Here is a 27,863-nt window from a genome sequence, read left to right as displayed (position 1 = left end):
GTAGCGAGGGCCAGCCAACGAGAACATACAGGTCGCAATGGTGGGAGGTATATGGGGTTTTGTGACAAAAAGGATGGCACTGTGAGACTGCATCCAATTTGCTGAGTAGAGTGTTGGAGGCTATTTTATAAATGACATCGCCGAAGTCGAGGTTCGGCAGTTTTACGAGGTCATATTTGGCAACATGAGTGAAGGATGTTTTGTTTTTGCGAAATAGAAATCCGATTCTAAATTTAATTTTGGATTGGAGATGCTTAATGTGAGTCTGGAAGGAGAGTTTACAGTCTAGCCAGACACCTAGGTATTTGTAGTTATCCACATATTCTAAGTCAGAATCGTCCAGAGTAGTGATGCTGTACGGGCGGGCAGCGGTCGGTTGAAGAGCATGCATTTGAGAGCAGTTGGAGGTCACGGAGGGAGAGTTGTATGGCATTGAAGCTCGTTTGGAGGTTTGTTAAGTGTCCAAAGGGCCAGATGTATATAGAAAGGTGTCGTCTGCGTAGAGGTGGATCAGAGAAACACCAGCAGCAAGAGCGACATCATTAACCTGTTTGGGATAGGGGGCAGTATTTTCACGGCCGGATAAAAAAAACTTACCCGATTTAATCTGGTTACTACTCCTGCCCAGAAACTAGAATATGCATATAATTAGTAGATTTGGATAGAAAACACTAAAGTTTCTAAAACTGTTTGAATGGTGTCTGAGTATAAACAGAACTCATATGGCAGGCCAAAACCTGAGAAGATTCTATCAAAAATACAGGATCTCTGCTGTAACGTGACATTTTCTAAGGCTTCCATTGGCTCTAGGAAGGCGCCAGAACGTGGAATGATAGCTCTGCAGTCTCTGGGCGAAAAACAGCAGGGGTTTTGGAGAGTGGTCCTTCTGAGGACAATAACACTGGTGTGTGACGACTCCATGTTTTTCTTTCTCTCTTTGAACGAATACGTCGTCGCCCGGTTGTAATATAATTGATTTTAAACAGAGTTTGACATGCTTCGAAGTACGGTAATGGAATATTTGGATTTTTTTTGTCATGAAACGCGTCGGGCGCGTCACCCTTCGGATAGTGTCTTGAACGCACAAACAAAACGCCGCTATTTGGATATAACTATGGATTATTTGGAAGTAGAAGTCCTGGGAGTGCATTCTGACGAAGAACAGCAAAGGTAATCAAACTTTTCTAATAGTAAATCGGAGTTTGGTGAGTACCACACTTGGTGGGTGTCAAAATAGCTAGCCTGTGATGGCCGGGCTATCTACTCAGAATATTGCAAAATGTGCTTTCACCGAAAAGCTATTTTAAAATCGGACATAGCGAGTGCATAAAGGAGTTCTGTATCTATATTTCTTAAAATAATTATGTTTTTTGTGAACGTTTATCGTGAGTAATTTAGTAAATTCACCGGAAGTGTTCGGTGGGAATGCTAGTCACATGCTAATGTAAAAATCTGGTTTTTGATATAAATATGAACTTGATTGTTATACAATACATGCATGTTTTGTTCAATGTCCTAGGAGTGTCATCTGATGAAGATCAAAGGTTAGTGCTGCATTTAGCTGTGGTTTGGGTTTATGTGACATTATATGCTAGCTTGAAAAATGGGTGTCTGATTATTTCTGGCTGGGTACTCTGCTGACATAATCTAATGTTTTGCTTTCGTTGTAAAGCCTTTTTGAAATCAGACAGTGTGGTTAGATTAACGAGAGTCTTGTCTTTAAAATGGTGTAAAATAGTCATATATTTGAGAAATTGAAGTAATAGCATTTCTAAGGTATTTGAATATCGCGCCACGGGATTCCACTGGCTGTTGAGTAGGTGGGACGCAAGCGTCCCACTGGCCCAGAGAGGTTAACGAACACAACGTCCTGAGCAGAAGCCAGAATGGAATTCAAAAACATTATCATACAACAGACCACATTTACACCCCCCACACTGTAATTGACAAACAAGTAAACCAAAACAAAATCTACTCGTGTTTTGTAAGAAAGCATTTGATTCAATTTGGCACAAAGGTATTTTTTATAAACTAATAGAAAGGGGTATTGGAGGGAAAAGATATGTTATTAAAATCATTGTACGGTTAAAATTGGCAACAAGCAAACAGACTTCTTCTCTCAGGGACATGGAGTGAAACAGGGCTGCCCAATAAGTCCAACACTATTTCACATCAATGAATTGGCAAAAACAGAAGAATCGGCAGCACCTGGTCTCACCCTACACAACACTGAAATCAAGTGTCTGCTGTATTCAGATGACCTGGTGCTACCGTCTCCCACTAAGGAGGAGTTACAGCAGCACCTAGATCATCTGCACAGGTTCTGTCAGACCTGGGCTCTGACTGTTAATAAAAAAAAATAATAATAATTATATATATAAAAATCCGGATGACATATATAAATTCTATTTGGACAACATTCTATTAGAACACACCAAAAACTACACGTATCTAGGACTAAATTAGAGGTCGACCGATTTAAAAAAAAAATAAAAAAAAAAAAAAAAAAAGGAAAGGCCGATTAATTAGGACCGATTTCAAAACAAAAAAAAAAAAAAAAAAAAAAAAAAAAAATCGGTAATCGGCATTTTTTTTGACACCGATCATGCCCGATTACATTGCACTCCACGAGGAGACTGCGTGGCAGGCTGACTACCTGTTATGCGAGTGCAGCAAGGAGCCAAGGTAAGGTGCTAGCTAGCATTAATCTTACCTTATAAAAAAACAATCAATCAATATTAACATAATCACTAGTTAACTACACATGGATGATATTACTAGTTTATCTAGCTTGTCCTGCGTTGCATATAATCGATGCGGTGCCTATTAATTTATCATCGAATCACAGCCTACTTTGCCAAACGGGTGATTTAACAAGCGCATTCAAAGAAAAAGCACTGTTGTTGCACCAATGTGTACCTAACCATAAACATCAACGCCTTTCTTAAAATCAATACACAAGTATATTTTTTTAAACCTACATATTTAGTTAAGAAATTCATGTTAGCAGGCAATATTAACTAGGGAAAGTGTGTCACTTCTCTTGCGTTCATTGCACGCAGAGTCAGGGTATATGCAACATTTTGGGCCGCCTGGCTCGTTGCAAACTGATTTGCCAGAATTGTTCATAATTATGACAACATTGAAGGTTGTGCAATGTAACAGCAATATTTAGACTTGGGGTTGCCACCCGTTCGCTAAAATACGGAACGGTTCTTTATTTCACTGAAAGAATAAACGTTTTGTTTCAAAATGATAGGTCATTAATATGGTCAAATCCGGAAACTAAGGCTTGTATTTCTGTGTGGTATTCTATTATAATTAAGTCTATGATTTGATAGAGCAGTCTGACTGAGCGGTGGTAGGCAGCAGCAGGCTCATAAGCATTCATTCAAACAGCACTGTACTGTGTTTGCCTGCAGCTCTTCGCAATGCTTCAAGCATTGCGCTGTTTATGACTTCAAGCCTATCAACTCCCGAGATTAGGCTGACAATACTGAAGTACCTATTAGAACATCCAATAGTCAAAGATAACATTTTTAAATAAAAAATAAATAAAGAATCGTCTGATTAAATCGGTATCGGCCTTTTTGGTCATCCAATAATCAGTATCGACGCTGAAAAATCATAATCGGTTGACCTCCAGACTAAATATCAGCAACATAGATAGCTTTCACATGGCTGTGAACGAGCTGAGAGACAAAGCAAGAAGAGCATTTTATGCCATTAAAAGGAGCATAAAAAAAAAAATCAACATTCCAATTAGAATCTGGCTCAAAATTGTCCAATCAGTTATAGAACCAATTGCTCTATATGATAGTGAAGTATGGGGTCCACTCCCTAACAGGGAATATACCAAATGGGACAAACATCCAATCCAAATACTGCATGCAGAGTCTTGCAAGACTATATTGCAAGTGCAAAGAAAAACTCAAAATAACACATGTAGAGCAGAATTGGGCCAATACCCCTCCTCATTCAAATAGAAAAAAAGAGCCATCAAATTTTACAACCATCTAAAAACAAGTGACCACAAAGCATTCCATCACACAGCTCTACAATGTCAAGAGATGAAACAAGAGAAGAGTCCCCTCAACCAGCTGGTTCTGAGGCTCAGTTCACTAACCCAAACCAACCCCATAGAGCCTCAGGACAGCACTCAGAAAATCTGTCCGAACCAAATAACAAAGCAAAAAGAAAAATATAAATCACCTATTGGAAAGACACCACAAAAAATCTAAGTAAACGTCAATGCTATTTGGCTCTAAACAGACAGGACATGGTGGAAGACTATCTGACCACTGTGACTGATAGAAAACTGAGGAAAACACAGATTATGTACAGACACAGTGAGTACAGTCTGGCTATAGAGACCGGTCGTCACAAACCAACCTGGCTGCCCAGAGAGGACAGGCTGTGTTCACTCTGCTCCAGGGGAGAGGTAAAGACAGAGCTGCATTTCATATTACACTGTGACAAATACACAGACCTAACAGAATATTTCTTTCCAAAAATTATAATTCAATACAAAGAATTTGAAACTATAAAAGATGAAGATTCTTTTTTTTATATTTAATTGGGTGAAAAGCCAAAATGTGCATTTTTGGCAGCCAAATATGTGTCCTCCTGCCACAACCTGAGAGACAGCCAGTGAAATGTGCAATGTAATGTCAATATTTCCCACTTAGCTTTGTCTTTCATACCATGTCATGCGTCTTCTCAGTCATGTTGAGACTGGTCTACTACTATTGCTTTGATGTATTATTATTCTCATTAATATAGTTGTAGTTGCTGTTAATGGTAATCCCATTTCCACTACTATTATTGCTGTTGGTCCCACTATTCATGCACACACATACAATATATACACATACTTTGACAATGTACGTAATGAACTTACCATGTCAATAAAGTGAATGAGAGAGAATGTTTTCACAAGCTACCTCATATTGCACACCTCCATTTCAGACAGACGACAAAATGAAAAAAGAACCATTCAAAAAAGGAGGGAGGAGGAGACAGGAGAGGAAGGAAAACGCCAAACGTGCTCGGTCCTGTCCCATGGGCTTACCCCTGTGTTCTGTAGGATCCACGGGAGTCTGCAGCTCTACTGTGCAGCAGTGGCATTGGGGAGGGGGCTGGGGTGCGCATGACAGCAGATGAATAGGACACAAACAGGAAGGGGAGGGGGCTACAATGGGGGGCTTGTGGTCTCTCAACCAATCCCATCCATTGGGCTCGGTTTACACCCAGTCCCTCCCTGATCCACGAGCTGCAGCAGTAGCTGAAGAGAGAAGGGATAGAGAGGAAGCGGAGGGAGGAGGAGTGGATAGCCCCCAAGCGCTGAGCGAGACGATAACCGGTCAGAGAGAGCTAAACCCAGAGTCTTTTACAAAAGCACTGTGCACCTGCACTGCAGACCAAGGACACATTTTACACATCAACACTGCCCATTACGGCTTAATGAGCAGTAGTAACACTACCAGAAATTGTTATTGTTGCAGTAAAAATATTAAAAAGGGTAGGTAGCATTAACGTAACCGCATGCAACATATGGATTTTCATTACTACACGCATCAAAAGTCCCCCTTGCAAAGTTACACCAAATATTCGAGCCACTACATAAAACCTATCAGAATTCAAAAGAAAGCCGAAGTCATGTTAGAAAATGTTGTTACAGGTGCGATGTAACACGGAGGGCCCGACAAGCTAGCCTATTCCCTATTATAAACTGAAATAACTTAAAATGTATATAACTTCTAATTAAACCAAATCCCTTCCATTTCCAACGTACAAGCAAATACTTCGAATTTATTATAACAAATCAACATGCAAGGTGGCCATCTAGCCTTCTAACGTTAGCACTACCAGCCTGCTAACAATACGTTAGCACTGAAGGAGTCAGCCAGTTGCCATCAATACCTAGCTAGAGCTGCATTAATGTAAACCAACGTTTTGGAAATGCATAATGCCATCTAACCAGTTACCAAAGAATGTTCGCTATATGCAGTTATCTTACCGAGCCAGCGAGCCAGGCAGCTAACGTTAGCTATTGAGCAAACTAGCTTTTAGCCTGGTCAACCTACATAACCGCAGATCAAAAGCAAAGACTTACAGATTGAAGGCTGGGGCACATCCGATGGTAAAAGTTGAGAGCAGGCTGTGTTAGCTACAAAAATGAGGGGAAGGCAGGAGCGTCACCAGGCCGAGGGAGAGTGAGTGAAATCTAATAAACTCAGCAAAAAAAAACATCCCTTTTTTAGGACCCTGTCTTTCAAAGATAATTCGTAAAAATCCAAATAACGTCACAGATCTTCATTGTAAAGGGTTTAAAAACTTTCCCATGCTTGTTCAATGAACCATTAACACTTAATGAACATGCACCTGTGGAACGGTCGTAAAAGACACTAACAGCTTACAGACGGAAGGCAACTAAGGCCAGTTATGAAAACTTAGGACATCGAAGAGGCCTTTCTACTGACTCTGGAAAAATACCAAAAGAAAGATGCCCAGGGTCCATGCTCATCTGCATGAACATGCCTTAGACATGTTGCAAGGAGGCATGAGGACTGCAGATGTGGCCAGGGCAATAAATTGCAATGGCCGTACTGTGAGACGCCTAAGACAGCGCTACATGGAGACAGGACGGACAGCTGATCGTCCTTGCAGTGGCAGACCACGTGTAACACCTGCACAGGATCGGTACATTCGAACCTCACACCTGCGGGACAGGTACAGGATGGCAACAACTGCCCGAGTGACACCACGAACGCACATTCCCTCCATCAGTGCTCAGACTGTCTGCAATAGGCTGAGAGAGGCTGGACTGAGGGCTTGTAGGCCTGTTGGAACGTCACCTATGAGGACAAACCCACCGTCGCTGGACCAGACAGGACTGGCAAAAAGTGCTCTTCACTGACGAGTCGTGGTTGTGTCTCACCAGGGGTGATGGTCGGATTCACGTTTATCATCGAAGAAATGAGGAATTACACCGAGGCCTGTACTCTGGAGCGGGATTGATTTGGAGGTGGAGGGTCCGTCATGGTCTGGGGCAGTGTGTCACAGCATCATCGGACTGAGCTTGTTGTCATTGCAGGCAATCTCAATGCTGTGCGTTACAGGGAAGACATCCTCCTCCCTCATGTGGTACCCTTCCTGCAGGCTCATCCTGACATGACCCTCCAGCATGACAATGCCACCAGCCATATGGCTCGTTCTGTGTGTGGCTTCCTGCAAGACAGGAATGTCAGTGTTCTGCCATGGCCAGCGAAGAGCCCGGATCTTAAACTCATGAGCATGTCTGGGACCTGTTGGATCGGAGGGTGAGGGCTAGGGCCACTCCCCCAGAAATGTCCGGGAACTTTCAGGTGCCATGGTGGATGAGTGGGGTAACATCTTACAGCAAGAACTGGCAAATCTGGTGCAGTCCATGAGGAGATGCACTGCAGTACTTAATGCAGCTGGTGGCCACACCAGATACTGACTGTTACTTTTGACACCGCCTTTGTTCAGGGACACATTATTACATTTGTTAGTCACATGTCTGTGGAAGTTGTTCAGTTTATGATGTTTCAGTTGTTGAATCTTATGTTCATACAAATATTAACACGTTAAGTTTGCTGAAAATAAACAGTTGACAGTGAGAGGACGTTTCTTTTTTTGCTGAGTTTCGGTATATAGTGAGAGACAAAGAAAAAAGATTCAAGATGTCAGTCAACTAGCACTAAGCCAAGCTGGACAAAGTGAACGCTCAATTGTTCTCAGTGGAGTACTTTTTTGTCAGCATTGAATGCTAGCACATGATTAACCAGCCATGTGGCTTCTGTCAATGTGCTTGGAGACAGTGTCAAGGTGTCCAGATCCGCCACAGCAAGCCACGTGGCCTGCCTGTTACAAACACGGCAACTCCTTACAAAGTCCCCTAGGCCCAATCACAAAACATCAGCGCTTTTCCCTAAATGCCTGAATTACACCTACACTTACGTTGTTCCATTGCAATTACACTCGTGGAAACCATTAGTGCCTTTAAAGAAATGGTATCCACTACTAAGGCTGCAAGGCTACTGGGGTGTAGTGATTGAACAGTGAAATACTTATACCTAAACATCTTCAAGGAAAATAGCAAAAGATAGTGAGGCAAAGGGTAATAATGTAGAACTAATAATGGCATGGGTCTCTACTAATCTTTTTTTTTTTAAACGATTTTCATCTTGTCGAATGATTTCCCGTGTCACTCGTAGCTGGGTAGTCCACTCGCTGCGAGTCAGGGGCACGGCAGTACAGCATGCCTTTCGTTTCCCCAATGTGTGGTAGAGGGAACACAACGAACAATACACCTTCAGTTCTGTTTTCAAAGCATGTACATGGGAATATTTCACAAGCCTTGCCCATCTGGGAGCTGTCAAGAGAAAGCTCTTCATCTGTACAACACGAACCAGGGAACTGCTGTAGCTCAGCTAGAGCCAAGATAGCTGAATATGGAGATGTTTAGTGTTTGAAACATTTTAGCTTGACAGTTTGTACTACACTTTGAACCAACTTAAGCTTAGTCAACTGTTTTTTTTTTACAGCTACAAGGAAATAACTCTGACGAGCTGGGAACACTTGACTGAATGGGGTTCTATTTATTTAACCTTTATTTAACCAGGTAGGCAAGTTGAGAACAAGTTCTCATTTACAATTGCGACCTGGCCAAGATAACGCAAAGCAGTTCGACACATACAACAACAACAGTTACACATGGAGTAAAACAAACATACAGTCAATAATACAGTGGAAAAATAAGTCTATATACACACAATGTGAGCAAATGAGGTGAGATAAGGGAGGTAAAGGCAAAAAGGCCATGGTGGCAAAGTAAATACAATATAGCAAGTAAAACACTGGAATGGTAGATTTGTAGTGGAAGAAAGTGCAAAGTAGAAATAATGGGGTGCAAAGGAGCAAAATAAATAAATAAGTAGGGGAAGAGGTAGTTGTTTGGGCTAAATTATAGATGGGCTATGTACAGGTGCAGTGATCTGTGAGCTGCTCTGACAGCTGGTGCTTTAAGCTAGTGAGGGAAATAAGCATTTCCAGTTTCAGAGATTTTTGTAGTTCGTTCCAGTCATTGGCAGCAGAGAACTGGAAGGAGAGACGGCCAAAGGAGGAATTGGCTTTGGGGGTGACCAGAGACATACCTGCTGGAGCGCCTGCTACAGGTGGGTGCTGCTACGGTGACCAGTGAGCTGAGATAAGGGGGGGGGGGGACTTTACCTAGCAGGGTCTTGTAGATGACCTGGAGCCAGTGGGTTTGGCGACGAGTATGAAGCGAGGGCCAGCCAACAAGAGCGTACAGGTCGCAGTGGTGGGTAGTATATGGGGCTTTGGTGACAAAACGGATGGCACTGTGATAGACTGCATCCAGTTTATTGAGTAGGGTATTGGAGGCTATTTTGTAAATGACATAGCCGATGGTCAGTTTTACGAGGGTATGTTTGGCAGCATGAGTGAAGGATGCTTTGTTGCGAAATAGGAAGCCGATTCTTGATTTAACTTTGGATTGGAGATGTTTGATGTGAGTCTGGAAGGAGAGTTTACAGTCTAACCCGACACCTAGAATATGTGGACAACTACAAATACCTAAGTCAGAACTGTCCAGAGTAGTGTTGCTGAACGGGCGGGCAGGTGCAGGCAGGGATCGGTTGAAGAGCATGCATTTAGTTTTACTTGCATTTAAGAGCAGTTGGAGGCCACGGAAGGAGAGTTGTATGGCATTGAAGCTCGTCTGGAGGGTTGAACCTCTTACATCTAGACGTTCCGCTAGCGGAACACCTGCTCCAATAGCCAATGATGGGCGTGGCGCCATTACAAATTCCTCAAAAATCCGAAAACTTCAATTTTTCAAACATATGACTATTTTACACCATTTTAAAGACAAGACTCTCCTTTATCTAACCACACCGATTTCAAAAAGGCTTTACAACGAAAGCAAAACATTAGATTATGTCAGCAGAGTACCCAGCCAGAAATAATCAGACACCCATTTTTCAAGCTAGCATATAATATCACATAAATCCAAACCACAGCTAAATGCAGCACTAACCTTTGATGATCTTCATCAGATGACACCCCTAGGACATTATGTTATACAATACATGCATGTTTTGTTCAATCAAGTTCATATTTATATCAAAAACCAGCTTTTTACATTAGCATGTGACGTTCAGAACTAGCATACCCCCCGCAAACTTCCGGTGAATTTACTAAATTACTCACGATAAACATTCACAAAACATTCACAAAAAGCATAACAATTATTTTAAGAATTATAGATACAGAACTCCTCTATGCACTCGCTATGTCCGATTTTAAAATAGCTTTTCGGTGAAAGCACATTTTGCAATATTCTGAGTAGATAGTCCGGCATCACAGGGCTAGCTATTTAGACACCCAGCAAGTTTAGCACCCAAAGTCAGATTTACTATAAGAAAAATGTTATTACCTTTGCTGTTCTTCGTCAGAATGCACTCCCAGGACTTCTACTTCAATAACACATGTTGGTTTGGTCCCAAATAATCCATATTTATAGCCAAATAGCGGCGTTTTGTTCGTGCGTTCAAGACACTATCCGAAAGGGTAAATAAGGGTGACGAGCACGACGCGTTTCGTGACAAAACATTTCTAAATATTCCATTACCGTACTTCGAAGCATGTCAACTGCTGTTTAAAAATCAATTTTTATGCCATTTTTCTCGTAAAAAAGCGATAATATTCCAACCGGGAAAGCGTGTTTACGTTCAAAGAGAGAAAATAAAAACACGGGATCCCCTCGTGCACGAGCCTCAGTCTGATGGTCCCCTGATAGAGCACTTACCAAAGGCGCTAATGTTTTTCAGCCAGCGGCTGGAATTACATCATTCAGCTTTTTCCCGGGTTCTGAGAGCCTATGGGAGCCGTAGGAATTGTCACGTTACAGCAAAGATCCTAAGTTTTCAATAAACAGAGTCAAGAAGCTCAAGGAATGGTCAGAGAGGGTACTTCCTGTTTGGAATCTTCTCAGGTTTTTGCCTGCCATATGAGTTCTGTTATACTCACAGACACCATTCAAACAGTTTTAGAAACTTTAGGGTGTTTTCTATCCAAAGCCAATTATATGCATATTCTAGTTTCTGGGCAGGAGTAATAATGAGATTAAAATCGGGTACGTTTTTTATCCGGCTGTGAAAATACTGCCCCCTAGCCATAACAGGTTAACAGTGTCCAAAGAAGGGCCAGAAGTATACAGAATGGTGTCGTCTGTGTAGAGGTGGATCAGAGACTCACCAGCAGCAAGAGCGACATCATTGATGTATACAGAGAAGAGTTGGTCCAAGAATTGAACCCTGTGGCACCCCCATAGAGACTGCCAGAGGCCCGAACAACAGGCCATCCGATTTGACACATTGAACTCTATCAGAGAAGTAGTTGGTGAACCAGGCAAGGCAATCATTTGAGAAACCAAGGCTATTGAGTCTGCCGATGAGGATGTGGTGATTGACAGAATCGAAAGCCTTGGCCAGATCAATGAATACGGCAGCACAGTATTGTTTCTTATCAATGGAGGTTACGATATCGTTTAGGACCTTGAGCGTGGCTGTTATGGCCACTCAAAAGGGAACCCTAATCAAATCATAAACCACACAACAGCCTCCAACTGAATTTGACCAGTGGGTGGTTTTATTTGGCCATAAGACTAAACACCAGGAAATCAGCTCCATGTTGTTTTAATTATGAAAATCTGTTCCCACGCATAATAGAGAAACTGATTGTATATAAAATGTAAGCAAGGTTTGAAATTATTATGTTTTAGTCAAATATATCTGTTTGGGCTTCTTGCAGCCAATTTTGCAGTCTACAAATGATATACAATTATGTTCCGGCCCCACGACTATCAGCTCAAGAAAGAAAACATCCCGCTTGGTTCTCTTTGAGATGTGCTCCAAGTCCTGCCTCTCCCATCAACTCATCGTTTTTCAAGAGCATACAAACCAAAGTGGGTATTTGAAAGATAAATGAGGAAAGATTAAATCATAGATAAAGGGAATCCTTGTTATCTGTGGATTAACAATAGAAGTGTCATATGAACATTTTAATGAACCTACTCTGCCATTTTCAGTCATGTCCCCCCGTTCTTAACTTTTTACAAATAAGCCTATTGAACACATCTTCGTTGTTAAAATTTCAATATCAGTGTGTGTATGTGTTATAAGCTGTCATTTTTCCCCCGTCCTTCCTTCACCCGACAAGTTGGCTGCCATCTGACAGAACGACCGATTAATTGGACGAGCCGATATTTACACAATATATTGTCCCTCTACATAGCAAATCCAAGTGCATAGTAGCCAAAGATTGTATACATCTACCTAGTATGTTCAGAAACACTGTAGTAGCAGCAGCAAGTGATCTGACCAAAACATGCAAGGAGATGTGAGCAGTTAGCCTCACGCTATCCAGTCATAGCAGTATGATTACAACCCGCCCACTTCTTGAGACCCTAAACTAGCCAACTAAGCTTTCATGAGCTGTGGCTCTTAGCCAAGGTAACACACACACACACACACACAGTATTGAATAATGCATTTACCTATATTGTGTGTAGAACAAACTGTTTCTGCTACACTCATTTTTGCTGTTGCGCTGTGCCACAGCAAAAATCATTGCCGCCACACAAAAAAAATATGGAACATTAAAAAATTAAGAGTATCATAGGGAAGGAAACATGCATTCTGACAAGCAGTCAATGGACAACAATTACTGCAATCACGAAAACAGCAGTTTAAATCAAAAGGCTGCTAAATACGTGTTAACTGCACCATTTTAAAAAACAGAGTTTTAGCATCTGCATGGTTAAGCACATTACCGCTCCGCGATGAGTGCATAAGGGAGAGTGGGGCTAAATGTAACACCGGTCAATTGTAGGGTAAAACACCATCTACCTCAAAAACATTTGTTTTGGAGTGACTTCAAATTGTGATGAAACATTTTTAGTTGAGAAAGAGTAATGGCAACCAGGGAAAGTGTTGGGGGGGGGGGGGGGGAATAGTGACAAAATGGTACAAGCAAGTGGCGATTTAGTCAAAGTTACCCTAACAGATAGGCCTACATAATATTTACTGTGTTTATGCAAGTTTTTTGGGACCAAAATAATCAATAGCATAGTAACTAGTTAAAAGATCACATTTGGAATCTGGCTAATGGCCCTTTGAGGTAAATGCAGATAGGGAACCCCATTATTTCAACAAATAATTTTACCGATGTGTTATTGCGCTCATGGTGTCATACTTTTATTTTCATTCATTTTTGAGTAGAATGTCCTTTTAAAAAGTCAGAACTGAGCTTCAGTCCTTCTACATAAAAATTATAGGAGACCCCCCCCCCCCTTCAGACCTATCCCCCCCATCCACATTTTTCCAGAGGAAACAGTGGTGTGGAAGTTAAAAATGGAATTTTTGCCCTTTTTATTTACCCAATTTAACAAATGAGCATTAAGTAAATAAGCTGAAGTGATGAGCAGAATTTGGTTCTAGTGTCATGAGTTGTCTTTTGGATTTACTATTACAAATCTTTGCCATTATTGCAGTTGTTAATGTTGTAAGAATATTGACAACATATCTTGACTACATAACTAATGAATGCGCACGTCTGTCTATGGGAAGACTTAGCCTCCACTGATTCTAACTGGAGATTCTGATTGGAGTCAAACACCAGTATGCATGAAAAGCATTATTTTTTTTCCATTGCAGATGGCTGCAAAGAGAAGTGTAAGTGTGGTGTGGGACCATTTCACTCAACCAACACAAGGAGTGGCACTGTGTAATTCATGTAATGAGTCAGCATGGGATCGGACACAGCGAAAAGTAAAAACATCACAAATACCATACGTGGTACTATCTGAAGAGTCATCCCCCTGCTTTGTTTGATGCAGCAGACAAGAAAAGAAAACTAAAACAAAAACGCCAGCTCAACCCACTCTTCCACAGATGTTTGCGAGACAGGCAAAGTGGCAGAAGACTGTCAATGTTTTTGGACCTGTTGTCCAAGTGTTAACAGAGATGATCGCTACAGAGAACTAGCCCTTTGGCGTTGTTTCGGGTGTACGCTTCAAGCATGTAATGGCCACCGCCGAACCTAGATACACCCTGAAAAGTGAAATTCTACAGCACAGAAATGCCTGTACTTCACCACTGTCTGCTGGTCAGGAACAACCGAGTCACTGATGAGTTTGAAATTGAATACGTCAGCAAGCGGTCCTAAATACCAAAGCAATACTGGCGAGTACATCAGTCAGATGTTCCTGGGCATGCTGGATGAATGGGGCATAGCCAAGGACTGCATGATTCTTGTCCACAGAAACAGAGGGGCCAACATGGTCAAAGTTATGAGGATCACTGAGATAGCAGACTTTAGCTGCAGTGGCCATACACTTCAGCTAGTGGTTACGATGGCCTCATCAGCCAGAGGGCAGTGATGAAAATCATTGAAATGCTGAAATCCTGTGCAACCCATTTTAGCCTTCCATACTTGCCAAAAAGTGCCTCTGATATCCAGAAGGACCTTGGCCTCCTTGAACATAGGATCATTCAAGACTGCTCCACTCAGGTGAACTCCACCCTCCATATACTGGAGAGATCGCTGCAAAAGAAGAGGGCTCTTAACCTCTACACGGGGGAGAATTAAGGGTTCTGAAAGCTGATCAGAGTCTCGTGGCAAAACTGACACCAAAAGAAGGTTAGCCTAGAGATGAGCCACTACAAGTCCTCCGTCTCCTGTATCATTCCAAAACTCCAAGTGTTAAAGATACTGTCCTTCATTTTGGAAGAGCAAGGCTGGAGATGGAGAGCCTGCTTGTCTCTTAGATCCTTGCTATAAGAGCCAACCTTCCTCCTCTGCTAATACTCTAACCAAGGAATGGCTAAAATAAGTTGACCAAGAAGAGCTGGCTGCCACATGGGAGGAAGGGTAAAACAACTCAGATGGAGGAGGAGACACTAGAGGGCACGGAGACACAGGCAGGTACCCAAAAAAGCCAGAGAACAAAATCTAATTTTATTTGTCACATGGGCTGAATATAACAGTGTGAAAAGCTTACTTACAAGCCCTTAACTCTATTTCATGAACTGCATTGCAGGTTAAGAAAATATTGACTAAATAAACTAAAATCGAAAAGAAAAAAAAAAGAAATTACAAAAAACAATAATGACACTATATACAGGGGGTACCGGTACCAAGTCAATGTGCGGGGGGTACAGGTTAGTCGAGGTGATTTGTAAAGTGACTATGCATAAATAATAAACAGCGAGTAGCAGTGTAATTTAAATAGTCCAGGTGGCCATTTGATTAATTGTTCAGCAGTCTTATGGCTTAGGGGGGTAGACGCCGTTAAGTAGGCTTTTGGTCCTAGACTTTGCGCTCCAGTACCTCTTGCCATGCAGAAGCAGAGAGAACAGTCTACAACTGAGTTGACTGGAGTCTGACAATTTTTTGGGCCTTCCTCTGACACCACCTGGTATAGAGGTCCTGGATGGCAGGAAGCGTGGCCCCAGTGATGTACTGGGCCGTATGCACAATCCTCTGTAATGCCTTACGTTCAGATGCCGCGCAGTTGCCATACCAGGCGGTAATGCTACTGGTCATGATGCTCTCGATGTTGCAGCAGTAGAACCTTTTGAGGATCTGAGGACCCATGGCAAATCTTTTCAGTCTCCTGAGGGGAATAGGCATTGTCATTGGTGTGTTTGGACCATGATAGTTTGTTGGTGATGTGGACACAAAAGGAACTTGAAACTCTCGACCCGCTCCACTTCAGCCCTGTGGATGTTATTGAGGGCCTGTTCGGCCCTCCTTTTCCTATAGTCCACAATCAACTCCTTTGTCTTGCTTACATTGAGAGGTTGTTGTCCTGGCACCACACTGCCAGGTCTCTGACCTCCTCCCAATAGGCTGTCTCATTGTTGACAACAGTGATGGGCCCGATCACTGACGTCAGCAAACTTAAAATGGTGTTGGAGTCGTGCCTGGCCACGTAGTCGTGGGTGAACAGGGAGTACAGGAGGGGACTAAGCACGCACCCCTGAGGGGCCCCAGTGTTGAGGATCAGTGTGGCAGATGTTTTGTTGCCTACCCTTACCACCTGGGGAAGGCCTGTCAGGAAGTCCAAGATCCAGTTGCAGAGGGAGGTGTTTTGTCCCAGGGTCCTTAGCTTAGTGATGAGTTTGTGTGTGTGTGTGTGTGTGTGTGTGTGTACCGTTGTTGAACGCTGAGCTGTAGTCAATGAACAGCATTCTCACATAAGGATTTATTTTGTCCAGGTGGGAAAGGGCTGTGTGGAGTACGATTGAGATTGCGTCTTCTGTGGATCTATTGTGGCGGTATGCAAATTGAAGTGGGTTTTCTGGTTTCCGGCAAAATTTGGTGGTCTCATGCATGCTTCAATGTTGCTTGCCTCAAAGAGAGCATGATAAAAAAAATTTAAAAAAGGCTTTTAGCTCGTCTGGCAGGCTCACGTCACTGGGCAGCACGCCGCTGGGTTTTCCTTTGTAGTCCGTAATAATTTGCAAGCCTTGCCACATCCGACTAGTGTCAGAGCCAGTGTAGTAGGATTCAATCTTAGTCCTGTATTGACACTTTGCCTGTTTGATGGTCCATCTGAGGGCATAGCAGGATTTCTTATAAGTGTCCGGATTAGTGTTCCACTCCATAAAAGCAGCAGCTCGGTGCGGATGTTGCCTGTAATCCATGGCTTCTGGTTGGGAAATGTACATACGGTCACTGTGGGGACGACGTCGTCAATGCACTTATTGATGAAGTCGGTGACTGAGGTGGTATACTCCTCAATGCCATTGGATGAATACCGGAAGATATTCCAGTCTGTGCTAGCAAAACAGTGCTGTAGCGTGGCAATTGCGTCATCTGACCACTTCCGTATTGAGCAAGTCACTGGTACTTCCTTCTGTAATTTCTGCTTGTTGGCAGGAATCAGAAAGAATTATGGACAGATTTACCAAATGAGGGAGAGGGAGAGCTTTGTATGCGTCGCTGTGGGTGGAGTAAAGGTGGTCTACAGTTTTTTTCCCCCCTCCCTCTGGTTGCACATGTGACATGCTGGTAGAAATGAGGTAAAACAGATTTAAGTTTAATGATGTTGGCAAAATCCCCGGCCACTAGGAGCGCCACTTCTGGATGAGCATTTTCTTGTTTGCTTACGGCCTTACCCAGCTCGTTGATTGCGGTCTTAGTGGCAGCATCGGTTTGTGGTGGTAAATAGACAGTTATGAGTAATATAGATGAGAACTCTTATCATGAGGTATTCTACCTTTAATATTAGACATCGCACACCAGCAGTTGACAAATAGACACACCCCCGCCCTCATCTTACCAGATGTAGCTGCTCTGTCCTGCCAATGCAAGGAGAAGCCAGCCAGCTCTACATTATCCGTGACGTCGTTTAGCCATGCCTCGGTAAAACATGAAATCTTACAGTTGTACAGGGTCAGTCTAGTCGGGGTCTCATTGATAGAATGTAACAGACTCTACTTGGACACCACACCTTGCCAGCAATGAGGAGTTGCGGCTAGCCTTGAGGTGGAAATTCTCTCGAAGAGCCATTGATAGACCGAAGGAAGGATAATCCACTTTAGTGGTGGAAATACAATGTGGCAAGCTTCAGCCTACGCGCTCCTCCTGCAAGAAAATTCCTCTGTCCCCCAACCTCCTCCGTTCCAAATGAACGGGTCTTTAGAGAAGTTGGCGCCATTTACGAGAAGAAAAGAAGCAGGCTCACAGGGGACAATGTTTCTGGTGCTCCTGGACTGTGACTATTAAACCCTATACCGGTAACCCCTAGACTTCCATCTGTAAACAAGCTGTAAACAAAGAAATAGTACATTCAAGGACGGTCTGGTCAGTGTCGGATTAGTCTGAAAAATAAAATCCTTGTCCTGCACAATATTTTTTTTTTTTTTTACTACGGATGGGCTCAGTGCACTTCATTAAAAACATTTTCTTAGCACTTTTATTTTACAAATGTTTCAAACTGCTGAAAACTGAAGTCTCAAATTTATAAGTAAAAGTACTTCATTGAAAATGGCACTTGTCATCGTTTCAATAGTTTGTTTTTTACGAGATGTGTTTTTGCCATCGTGAGTTGTAGCAGGGTGTTGCATTCCCTCTTACTAGAGGCGTGCGTAATTCTTATTACTAATCAAGATCACTGCATTTTCGCCACCTAATCAACTGCCTGGTTTCCCAAGTCATAGTGGGAGGACCACACACACACACCATATCGCATGACTCCAAGTTTACTTCGATATGCTGGTTATTATATAAAATATATATATTTAAGTGTTTCTACTGCCATTTCTCACAAATTGTACAGACAATCATCCCACCATGTCAAACAAATTGTCGGCATTTATAAAATTGTACTGAAACTTTGATTCCATCACAGCCATTGAGATTTAGTTTTTATATACAGTATGACTTCATTCACATAAAAACTCTGGCTAGAAATGTGGTGAGAAACAAAAAGAACCCAGCAGGTTACAAAGTAAATCTTTCCTAGCTACGTTCTGATATCTATCGGTTGCCGGTGTTTGGTCCAAATTCATGATCTGCCAGCCCCATTCTATGACAAGTGCTAGCTTGCTAGCTGTGTGGGACTACTTGATGAAACTGTGGCCGAGAGGCTGCGCTGTATTGTGCCAGCGCCGAATTTTGTAATTGGAAGTTTTCACTTGGAAGAATAAAACCAGAATTCAGTGGCTACAGCACTACAATAGGTAAGCATAACTAAATATTACTGAATTGAAAATGTCTTAACCATCTTGCCATGCAGCTGGCTAGCAGGCCAGTCACACTTCGAAGCCTACACTAATTATTTGCAGGAAGCAGTATAGTTTATCCTCACATCACTAGAGTATATCATCAACACCAAAAATAACTTTACAATGCAGTGTGTTCGAGACCACCTAAAGTTAAACCGATTCAAGACCGGAGCAAAGAGAGGCCGAGTCAAGACCAATACCGGAGGGGTCGAGACCGGGAGGGGGACAAGGGTCCAATTCAAGACCATGATTGCAATTTTGTCAAACCACCACCACATTAAGAGTTCAAAAATGTCCAGTATTTCTGGGTTCATAATTCAGAACATATAGATTCTTTAGACATTCAGAATAGTGAAAAAGAGCCACTCTAACCCAAACAGTGGGGAACAATGGGCCTTCTACACCTTCAGAAGGGCTCAGGATTTAAATTTGAAATATTATTTTCAACGATATTCTGACTTAACCCTTTACTTTCTAACAAAATCTGAAGATTGGATCTTTTTCTCTTCAATCAGGATTTTTCTTTTCCGTCTCTGGGGAGATACAATCTAGCTAGCTAAGTCAGCCATTGGCTAGAACATCAGAAGCTAGATCAAAAGGTATCTGCCATTCAACTTTATTAGGGCAACATTTTGGAGTGACAGTGGGATCAACCAATCACGTTGACTTAATGAATAGGACCGTTTTTACAAAAACATATGGAAACTTCTGCCTTCTTGAAGGCCAACAGGTCATTGCGCAATAGCGAGCAGTAATTTTCCCACGGCCTTGCTAGCTAGCTTTTGTTGTCGGCTAGTTTGCAGCAGCTGCAGCAGGTGTTAGCATCCTCTGATGTTGCTAATTTGTTAGCTTCTCCCTTTTCAAGAATAACTTCCAATAAGAAGTTCAGTTTCTAATGATCATCAGCTGGTCAGTGGAAATGTGTTTATTGCAGCACACTTGCGGTTAACCATCTCTTTTAAAAATAACTTGTGTGAAACATTGTTGCATTTAAAGTGCAACTGACAGCATTTTAGCAACATTAAATCTTATTCAAATACAACCCCAGGATGACTATGAAAAAAATTAAAATAATAATAATTCAGACAAGACTTTAGACATTGTAATTTTCACGTTTTCATAAATTCTTAGAATGTTTGGGAATTACGTATACTAAGGCATTTGTGAATGCAAGAGTGGGAAAGCGGCCGTACGTTTGGACAATTAGGCACTGTAGTAAATAAAACACCCGTCTTGTCCAGGACTGGAGTCTACACAGACCGGTGCGCCATAGCCAATCAGAGCTACAGTAGACCTTTACACCAACAAGCCATTTGCCACACGGGCCAGCCATCATTCCCTTTGAACTGGTCTGTGTGTTTACAGGCAGTTGTAACAGCGCGACTTTAGATCATTAGAACGCATTCGCCAAAGGCCACAAAATACACCTGAATGGATTTCAGCAAATATGTAAACACCTCTTACATTTGGGAACTTTACAGTCCTATTAATAAAACAACCATGAAAAGGTAGGCTCTCTCCCACAGTTATGCATATCAACAAGATTAACAACTATGTTAGAGCAAGATGAGCTAAATTCTCATTAAGGAACATTAGACAAAAACTTTCAGCTAATTAGCCGTCAAAATTGCACTGATAAACAATGGGGAATTGTAGCCTCCTTGTCCTTCTGCATGCTTGTTCCAACCAAGCACCCAGGCAAACTGGCAAGCTACTTCCAGTCACAAATGAGAGAACACCTCACTCTGGCTATTTTACTTGCTGTAGCAGAGCTGGCTACATGTTATCTAGAGCGTTCTTGACTAACTATTACTTTTTTTGCCTACGTTTACTGACACCGGTCATATTTAGCAGGTGTTGCGTGTTTGTAAAATGCAGACCAGAGTTATGAAATCGGAGTACATAGCCAGAGTGAATTTGCGAACGCAAAAGATATGCTGTGTAACAGTCATTCAAGTTCTTGCTAACCAAATGACACTGTCATCTCTAGCTGTAGCCACCGAAAAAACAACGAGGGGGAAAAGTCAATCACTCACCCACTCCTCCAATGGCATGACATCCTAACACCTTGCTAGCTAACATTAGGCGCTGTGTTTTCAGCTTGCTACATAGATACACTAGCCTATTAGCCATGTTATGACTGCCTTGTGATCATTGCCCTTGCTAACTTTGATTGTATTGACATTCCCAGCCTTAGTTACATTTGTCAGTTTTTGTCCAGAATATTGAGTCACGGAAACAAAAATGCTCGGCACACACAGACTGGCTCTCGTTGAGGCAAATGAGAATTAAGTGCACTCAAGCTATCCGGAAGGCCAAAGTTAGAACTGTTCCTTAAAAGTAACTCTGTTGGTCTAACCCGAAGTAGTTCTGGAAAACAGTTAAGGACCTGGAGAATAAAACCTCTTCCTCACAGCTGCCCATGTCCCTTAATGTTGATGGGGTTGTTACTGACAAGGAGCACATGGCTGAGCTCTTTAAATCACCACTTCATTAAAAAAAGGGGAGCGCAAGCTGACCCTAACTGTTAAAAGGCCTATTTCCATTTTGCCTGTTTATCAAAAGGTGTTGGAGAAACTTGCCAATAATCAACTGACTGGCTCTCTAGATGTCTATAGTATTCTCTCAGGTATGCAATCTGCTTTCCACTCAGGTTATGGATGTGTCACTGCAACCTTACAAAAGGTCCTAAATGATGTCACCATTGCAATGTTGTGCTGCTATTTTTATTGACACGGTAGACCATTCCCTTCTTGTGGGCCGGCTAAGGAGTATTGGTATCTCAAACCAGGTCTCTGGCCTCTCTCAAGGAGTGCAATGTATAAAGTCAGAACATCTGCTGTCTCAGTCACTGCCTGTCACCAAGGGAGTACACCCCACTCGGGATTCCCAATAGAACAACTTTACTGGTATTGTCCATCAGTGGCTCGCATTTGGAGTCAGGTCCAGGAATGGTTGTTAGGGAATAGTATCTTCATACACTTGGGTAAAAGTATTTATTTGTAGGGCAATAATGGTAGAAGTGCTACAAATTAGGGACGTTCAGGACCCTCGTAAGATATACTAAAAATGGAGGGATGAACTGTAAATAGAAATGGCAAAATGGCCTTATACTGGGAAAGACAGGTTACTTTGGACATCGGAGGGTTGAAGTACAGATCAAAAATGAATGGTGGATTGGCCAGTGCGAGTGAAAATCCAGCACTTGAAGAGGAAATTAGGAATATGCCTAATTATTTAAAACTACAGGTACCGTAGTCATTTTACCCCACAAAAAAGTCCCATCCTCATGAAATGGTGTTCTGTGTTCCTGAGAAGATTCTCTATAAAACATGGAATACAAAGTATAACACCAGAACCAAAGTTTCATTTTGACCCCCAACATACTAGAACAGGGGTCTCAAACAGGTCGATCACGAGCTACCAGTAGCTCACAGACCACCTAAGAGTAGCCCACCAAACTATTCTGAAAGTACATGCAATTTCCATGTGTTCCAACGAAAAGAGTCAAACAAATCTCAAGGTTCTGACACCGTAAGCTCCCAGCTACTATCTAACCAATGCAAAAATGTACATTGTCCCACCCCTGGTTAGCCACTATTGCCTTAAAAAGCCAAACCTAATACAATATCTGGCAAATCATTTCCAGCAATATTGCCCCTTTTGGTCTGTGTGTTGCAGATGTTTGTAGCCAGTAGTGATGGGTTGTTCGAAACGAACTACTTTTTAGTGAAAGTCGGGAACCCAATCACATAGCAAAAAAAGACCCCTTCATTTGGCTCCCTGATATTAATACTATACCTACTGCCATTTGAGCTCCAGACATCAATTATCTGCAGATTATTTATAAATAGTCTCAAGATGGTAATTCCTCAGTGCAGGAACAATAGTGAGAAGAGCGCATCATTGTCTTCATTTTTTTTTTTGCATGCCATCTAATAATTTGGTAAGGTAAAAATGTATTTGAACTCACATTTCACGATCTGACATAATAGTAGGCAACGTTTTAAGCTTTAAAATATTTTTTTCATGATTTTAGGTCAATTTCAATGCATTAACTTAGCAAAGAGCAGTTTGGGAGGCAAATAATCCAGCTCACAGAAAAGACACAGAATGCCCATCACTAGTAGCCAGTTGATTGGATAAGCTTCTTGGGTTGCTGGAAATACTTCCTTCAACCTTCTCAATTAAATGTTAACTACAAAGAAGAGTTACCTGGCAGAGGTACAGTGCATTCGGAAAGTATTCAGACCTTGACTTTTTCCACATTTTGTAACATTTACAGGCCTTATTCTAAAGTTGATTAATTAAAACAAATTCCTCAGCAACACACACAAACAACACCCCTTAATGACATTTTTGAAAACTTATAACAAAAAAAATTAACAAATATTTTAGGTATTCAGAACCTTTCATCAGACCAGAGAATCTTGTTTCTCATGGTCTGCGAGTCCTTTAGGTGCCTAATAGAAAACTCCAAGTGGGCTGTCATGTGCCTTTTTCTGAGGAGTGGCTTCCATCTGGCCACTCTACCATAAAGGCCTGATTGGTGGCGTGCTGCAGTGATGGTTGTCCTTCTGGAAGGTTCTCCCAACTCCACAGAGATACTCTAGAGCTCGGTCAGAGTGACCATCGTGTTCTTGGTCACCTCCCTAACCAAGGCCCTTCTCCCTGATTGCTCAGTTTGGCTCAGCTCTAGGAAGAGTCTTGGAGGTTCCAAACTTCTTCAATTTAAGAATGATGGAGGCCACTGTTCTTGGGGACCTTCAATGCTGCAGAAATGTTTTGGTACCCTTCCCCAGATGTGTGCCTCGACACAATCCTGTCTCGGAGTACTACGGACAATTCCTTCGACCTCATTGCTCGGTTTTTGCTCTGACATGCACTGTCAACTGTGGGACCTTATCGAGACAGGAGTGTGCACGCCTTTCCAAATCATGTCGAATCAAGTGAATTTACCACAGGTGGACTCAGATCAAGTTGTTTGCAACAAGTGTTTAACATGATTTTTTAATGACTGCCTCATCTCTGTACCCTACACATGCAATTATGTGTAAGGTTCCTCAGTCGAACACTGAATTTCAAACAGATTCAACCACAAAGCCCAGGGAGGTTTTTCAATGCCTTGTAAAGGGCACATATTGGTAGATGGGTAAAAAAAAAAAAAAAAAAAAAAAAAAAAAAAAGACAGATTGAACATCCCTTTGAGCGTGGTGAAGTTATTAATTACAGTTTGGATGGTGTATCAATACGCCCTGTCACTACAAAGATACAGGCGTCCTTCCTAACTCAGTTGCCGGAGAGGAAGGAAAACACTTGGGGATTTCACCATGAAGCCAATGGTGACTTAAAACAGAGTTTAATAGCTGTGATAGAAAACATTGGAGTTACGCCACAATACTAACGTAATAGACAGAGTGAAAAAAAAGCAAGCCTGTACAGAATAAAACATTCTAAAACATGCATCATGTTTGCAACAAGGCACTAAAGTAATACTGCAAGAAATATGGCAAAGTAATTCACTTTTTGTCCTGAATACATTGTTATGTTTGGAGCAAATCCAACACATTACTGACTACCACTCTTTATATTTTCAAGCATAGTGGTGGGTGTCTGCATCATGCTATGGGTATGCTTGTAATTGTTAAGGACTGGGGAGTTTTACAGGCCATACAATTAACGGAATGGAGCTAAGCGCAGGCTAAATCCTAGAGGAAAACCTGGTTTAGTCTATGTTCCACCAGACACTGGGAGATGATTTCACTTTTCAGCAGGACAAGAACCTAAAAACACAAGGCCAAATCTACACTGGAGTTGCTTACCAAAAAGAGAAATGAACATTCCTGAGTGCCAGAGTTTTGAAACTAATAAATGGGCAAATATTGTACAACCCAGGTCTGCAAAGCTCTTAGACTTACCCGGAAAGACACATAGCTGTAATCTCTGCCAAAGGAAATTCTACCATGTATTTACTCGTGGTGTGAATACTTACAGTATGTAAATGAGGCATTTCTGTATTTCATTTTCAATACATGTGCAAAAATGTAACAAACGTTTAAAAAAATAATTCACTTTGTCATATGGTATTGCATGAAGATGGGGAGAACAATATTTTATCTATGTTGAAGTCAGACTATAACAAAATGTGGAGTAAGTCAAGGAGTATGAATAACCTTTGAGTATCAAAAGTGTGTTGCGTCTCACCCGATTTGAGAAGTTTGATGTGTTCGGTGTGTCGCTTCGGAACAGGGCACCCCTCAAGGGGGTAATATCTGGCGTATCGTGGGAATTTGATGTTGCAGACATGAAAAATATTCCTGGAGTGATTTATGTTTGTCAGATGAATCGTGTGGTGCTTTGAAGAAAAAGAGTATCTGTTCTTTTTTGATATGGAGTCTCTCCCTACTCAAGTGCAGTTGGGTTATATGAACTACAGAGTCGGAGCACTTGTTCCAATACCAACTTAGTGTGATTATTGTAACGCTTTAGGACATGTTTCAAGTGTTTGCAGAAAGGAGAAGCCGAGAAGTCCAAGTTGTGGAAAAGATCATATCATGCATTTTAAAAGTGATGAATGTAACATGTTGCAATTCTGGTAGGAACCATGAAGCCATGGCTTTTGAATGCCCAACAAGGGTGAACGAGAAGAGGTGGCCAAAGTCAGCGCTGTCCAGAGCGTTTCATATGCAGCGGCTGTTAAAATGGTTGAGGTTTCGAATGGTGCCCCTGAGTAGTCCAAAGAAACCTTCACTGGTTGCCCTTCCAACAGCAGGTCCCAGATATGTTCAAGGTTAAGAAGGTGGACTTTGTGGCCTTTATAGCTATGGTGATTAATGGCACTGCCAAGGTGGAGAGAAAGTCCAGGAAAATAAATATAATTGTGGATGCAGCGAACGGTTCCTGTGACTGAAAGACTTCTCGGCAGAGGAGTTGCATGGAGTATTGTCACAAGCAGTACCACCCTCAAGTCATAGAGCCTGAGAAGGGAGATCGAGATTTGAAGGAAGGGAGTTTTTTTTATTGCTTTATTTTGGGTGGATTAAATTAGGTTCCTTATCACACATGGGTTTTCTTTTTACCTTGGTTTGTTAACCCCGTCCAGTTGGTGGAGGTAATAAACTTTTTGGGGTTGTAGTCTGCCAAAAAACCCACAGAAGAAGAATTAGCGCCTAGTCTGCCAGAAAGCCACACGAAGAAGTTGTTCACACGCAGCCAACGGTGGGCGAAGCTAACAACTGAAAACCCTACATACAGAAGGGTTTTCAAGAGCTACCAAGGGTCCTAGCTTCAAAGCTAGCTGTGGCTGGCTTGTGGTCTCTGCTGTGAATTAATCGAGTTGAGCAACTAACGTTAGCTAGCCTTATGCAAGCTGGCTAGCTAACTTAAAAGCAATTTTCTTACCTGATGTGGCATATCACCCTTCTTTACTTTGCTGGGTATCGGGACTGAAACTTGAAGCCAGTTCAAGAATTCTCTAAAGGTTTGGTAACGTTATCTGGTGAACGTGTTCTTCGTTCAATGGAAACTTTTCTGGTGTTTAACTGTGAAAGAAATGGCAATGCGTTACACAAAGCTAACGTCAATCGGCTAGCTATGAGTAGGATACGATAAATCAAAGCAACATATTTATATGCATAATAAAAGTTACTCTGATATTCCATCAAGAACCATATTTGCTAAGTAGCTATATTACAATGTTAGAATACACCATTTAACATAACTAAATTGATCGCACTACAATGACAGTTAGCTAGCCACATTGTTCTGTCAAAATTAGCAAGAGAGCTAGCAGCGCTGTTCAAGCGTACAGCTTTACGCGAGCCAATAATTTCAGCCTCAAACGCAACAAAAACACATTGCTCAGCCAGCGCCTTGTTATCAAATGTATTTGAAACGTGCATGTTATGAAGACCAAATGGTAAACTCATTCGCAAAACAACTCACGGTAATCAATCAGTACGAAGAGACACGTCTTTAGTCTACCCCTGAAATAAACACCATTCTGCCTTGTCCCGCCCCAGAGTTTAGCAGAAAATGCACATCTATACATATATCACCGCGAGCAACCAATCATAACTAACGTGTAAGAATAGTATCTTATTTTAATTGGACAAGAGCATGACAGGCTCACTTTTCTGGTCGAATAGAACCAGCGATATTAGAGAAAGGAGGAGAGGGGAATCCCATTGGGCAATGAATGGAGGAAAGTATAACTTATTCTAGTATTAGAATTCCTATCCTAATTCAATGCGTATAACGCTCAGACTGTCGACCAATCGCGTTCCGGTTGTCATGGTGCGTCACAAAGTTGCTACACTATCGTCACGCAACACCTTCCCAAAGTCAATGTATGATGATGCGCGTTAATGTGCTAGTCGGACCAAAGAAACTCGGACATTTCCGACTTGCTAATTGGTTTCGACTACCATCTGAACGAGTTATGAGTCGAGACATCTGCCTATTTTCCTCCTAAGTACGTAATGTCACGATTCCAAAACGATAGGATATTACAGTGAAAATATGTGTGATGTTGTTCTTCTTCACGAAATGCATGCTAATGTTGTCCAGAATGCACCGCGCGTCCCATTGGAAATGGAAGTTATGGAACACCCTAGCGTGCTTCTGTTATGGGAAAAAGTTCACAATGGAAATTACATTAAAGGTGGAAAATGATAGGCTACATTTACATCGGTTGGCCATCAAGTAGGTTATTCATTTCTATGCTATTGTAGGCTACTGTAGCCTACCATTTGATGCAATAAATATGTTGAAATGAAGATATCACTGGAGTCATTGCAAATCAATTTGTGCCACTTGCGTTGCCTACCTGGAGTTGGCAAACGATTCAATAAACGGCATATAACTCCGTTTGTTGTTGTAGCCTTGTGTAATTATGCAATTATTAATGCCCATGTTTAGTTAATTAAATTGGAAGTAATCAATTGTGATCATGGTCACAGCTCTATCGCAAATGTATCATTCTCCACATTTAATGTCAGTTTCATTGTGGACTTTTCCCTG

At 41.9% G+C, this 27,863-nt stretch overlaps 1 protein-coding gene across 2 annotated transcripts in view; it reads right to left on the bottom strand.

The window, feature by feature from the left end:
• LOC115168165 (vitamin D3 receptor A) overlaps nt 1–26,990 on the bottom strand; it is a 97,803-nt gene extending 70,813 nt beyond the window's left edge. Inside the window, exons 1-2 of one of the 2 annotated variants that reach the window (XM_029723174.1) lie at nt 26,787–26,990; nt 26,244–26,383 (exon numbers count right to left, since the gene is read on the bottom strand). The gene's annotated coding sequence lies outside the window, so the exon portion shown is untranslated. Of the gene's footprint in view, nt 1–4,900; nt 5,112–26,243; nt 26,384–26,786 lie in introns of those variants that run through there. The other variant, XM_029723176.1, reaches the window with a different exon arrangement.
• Nucleotides 26,991–27,863: the final 873 nt, after the last annotated feature.

Source organism: Salmo trutta, chromosome 30 (assembly GCF_901001165.1).
Source record: "Salmo trutta chromosome 30, fSalTru1.1, whole genome shotgun sequence".
Taxonomy (NCBI): domain Eukaryota; kingdom Metazoa; phylum Chordata; class Actinopteri; order Salmoniformes; family Salmonidae; genus Salmo; species Salmo trutta.
Note: the sequence above shows the minus strand (reverse complement) of the source record. Positions and strands in the feature narration are given on the sequence as shown.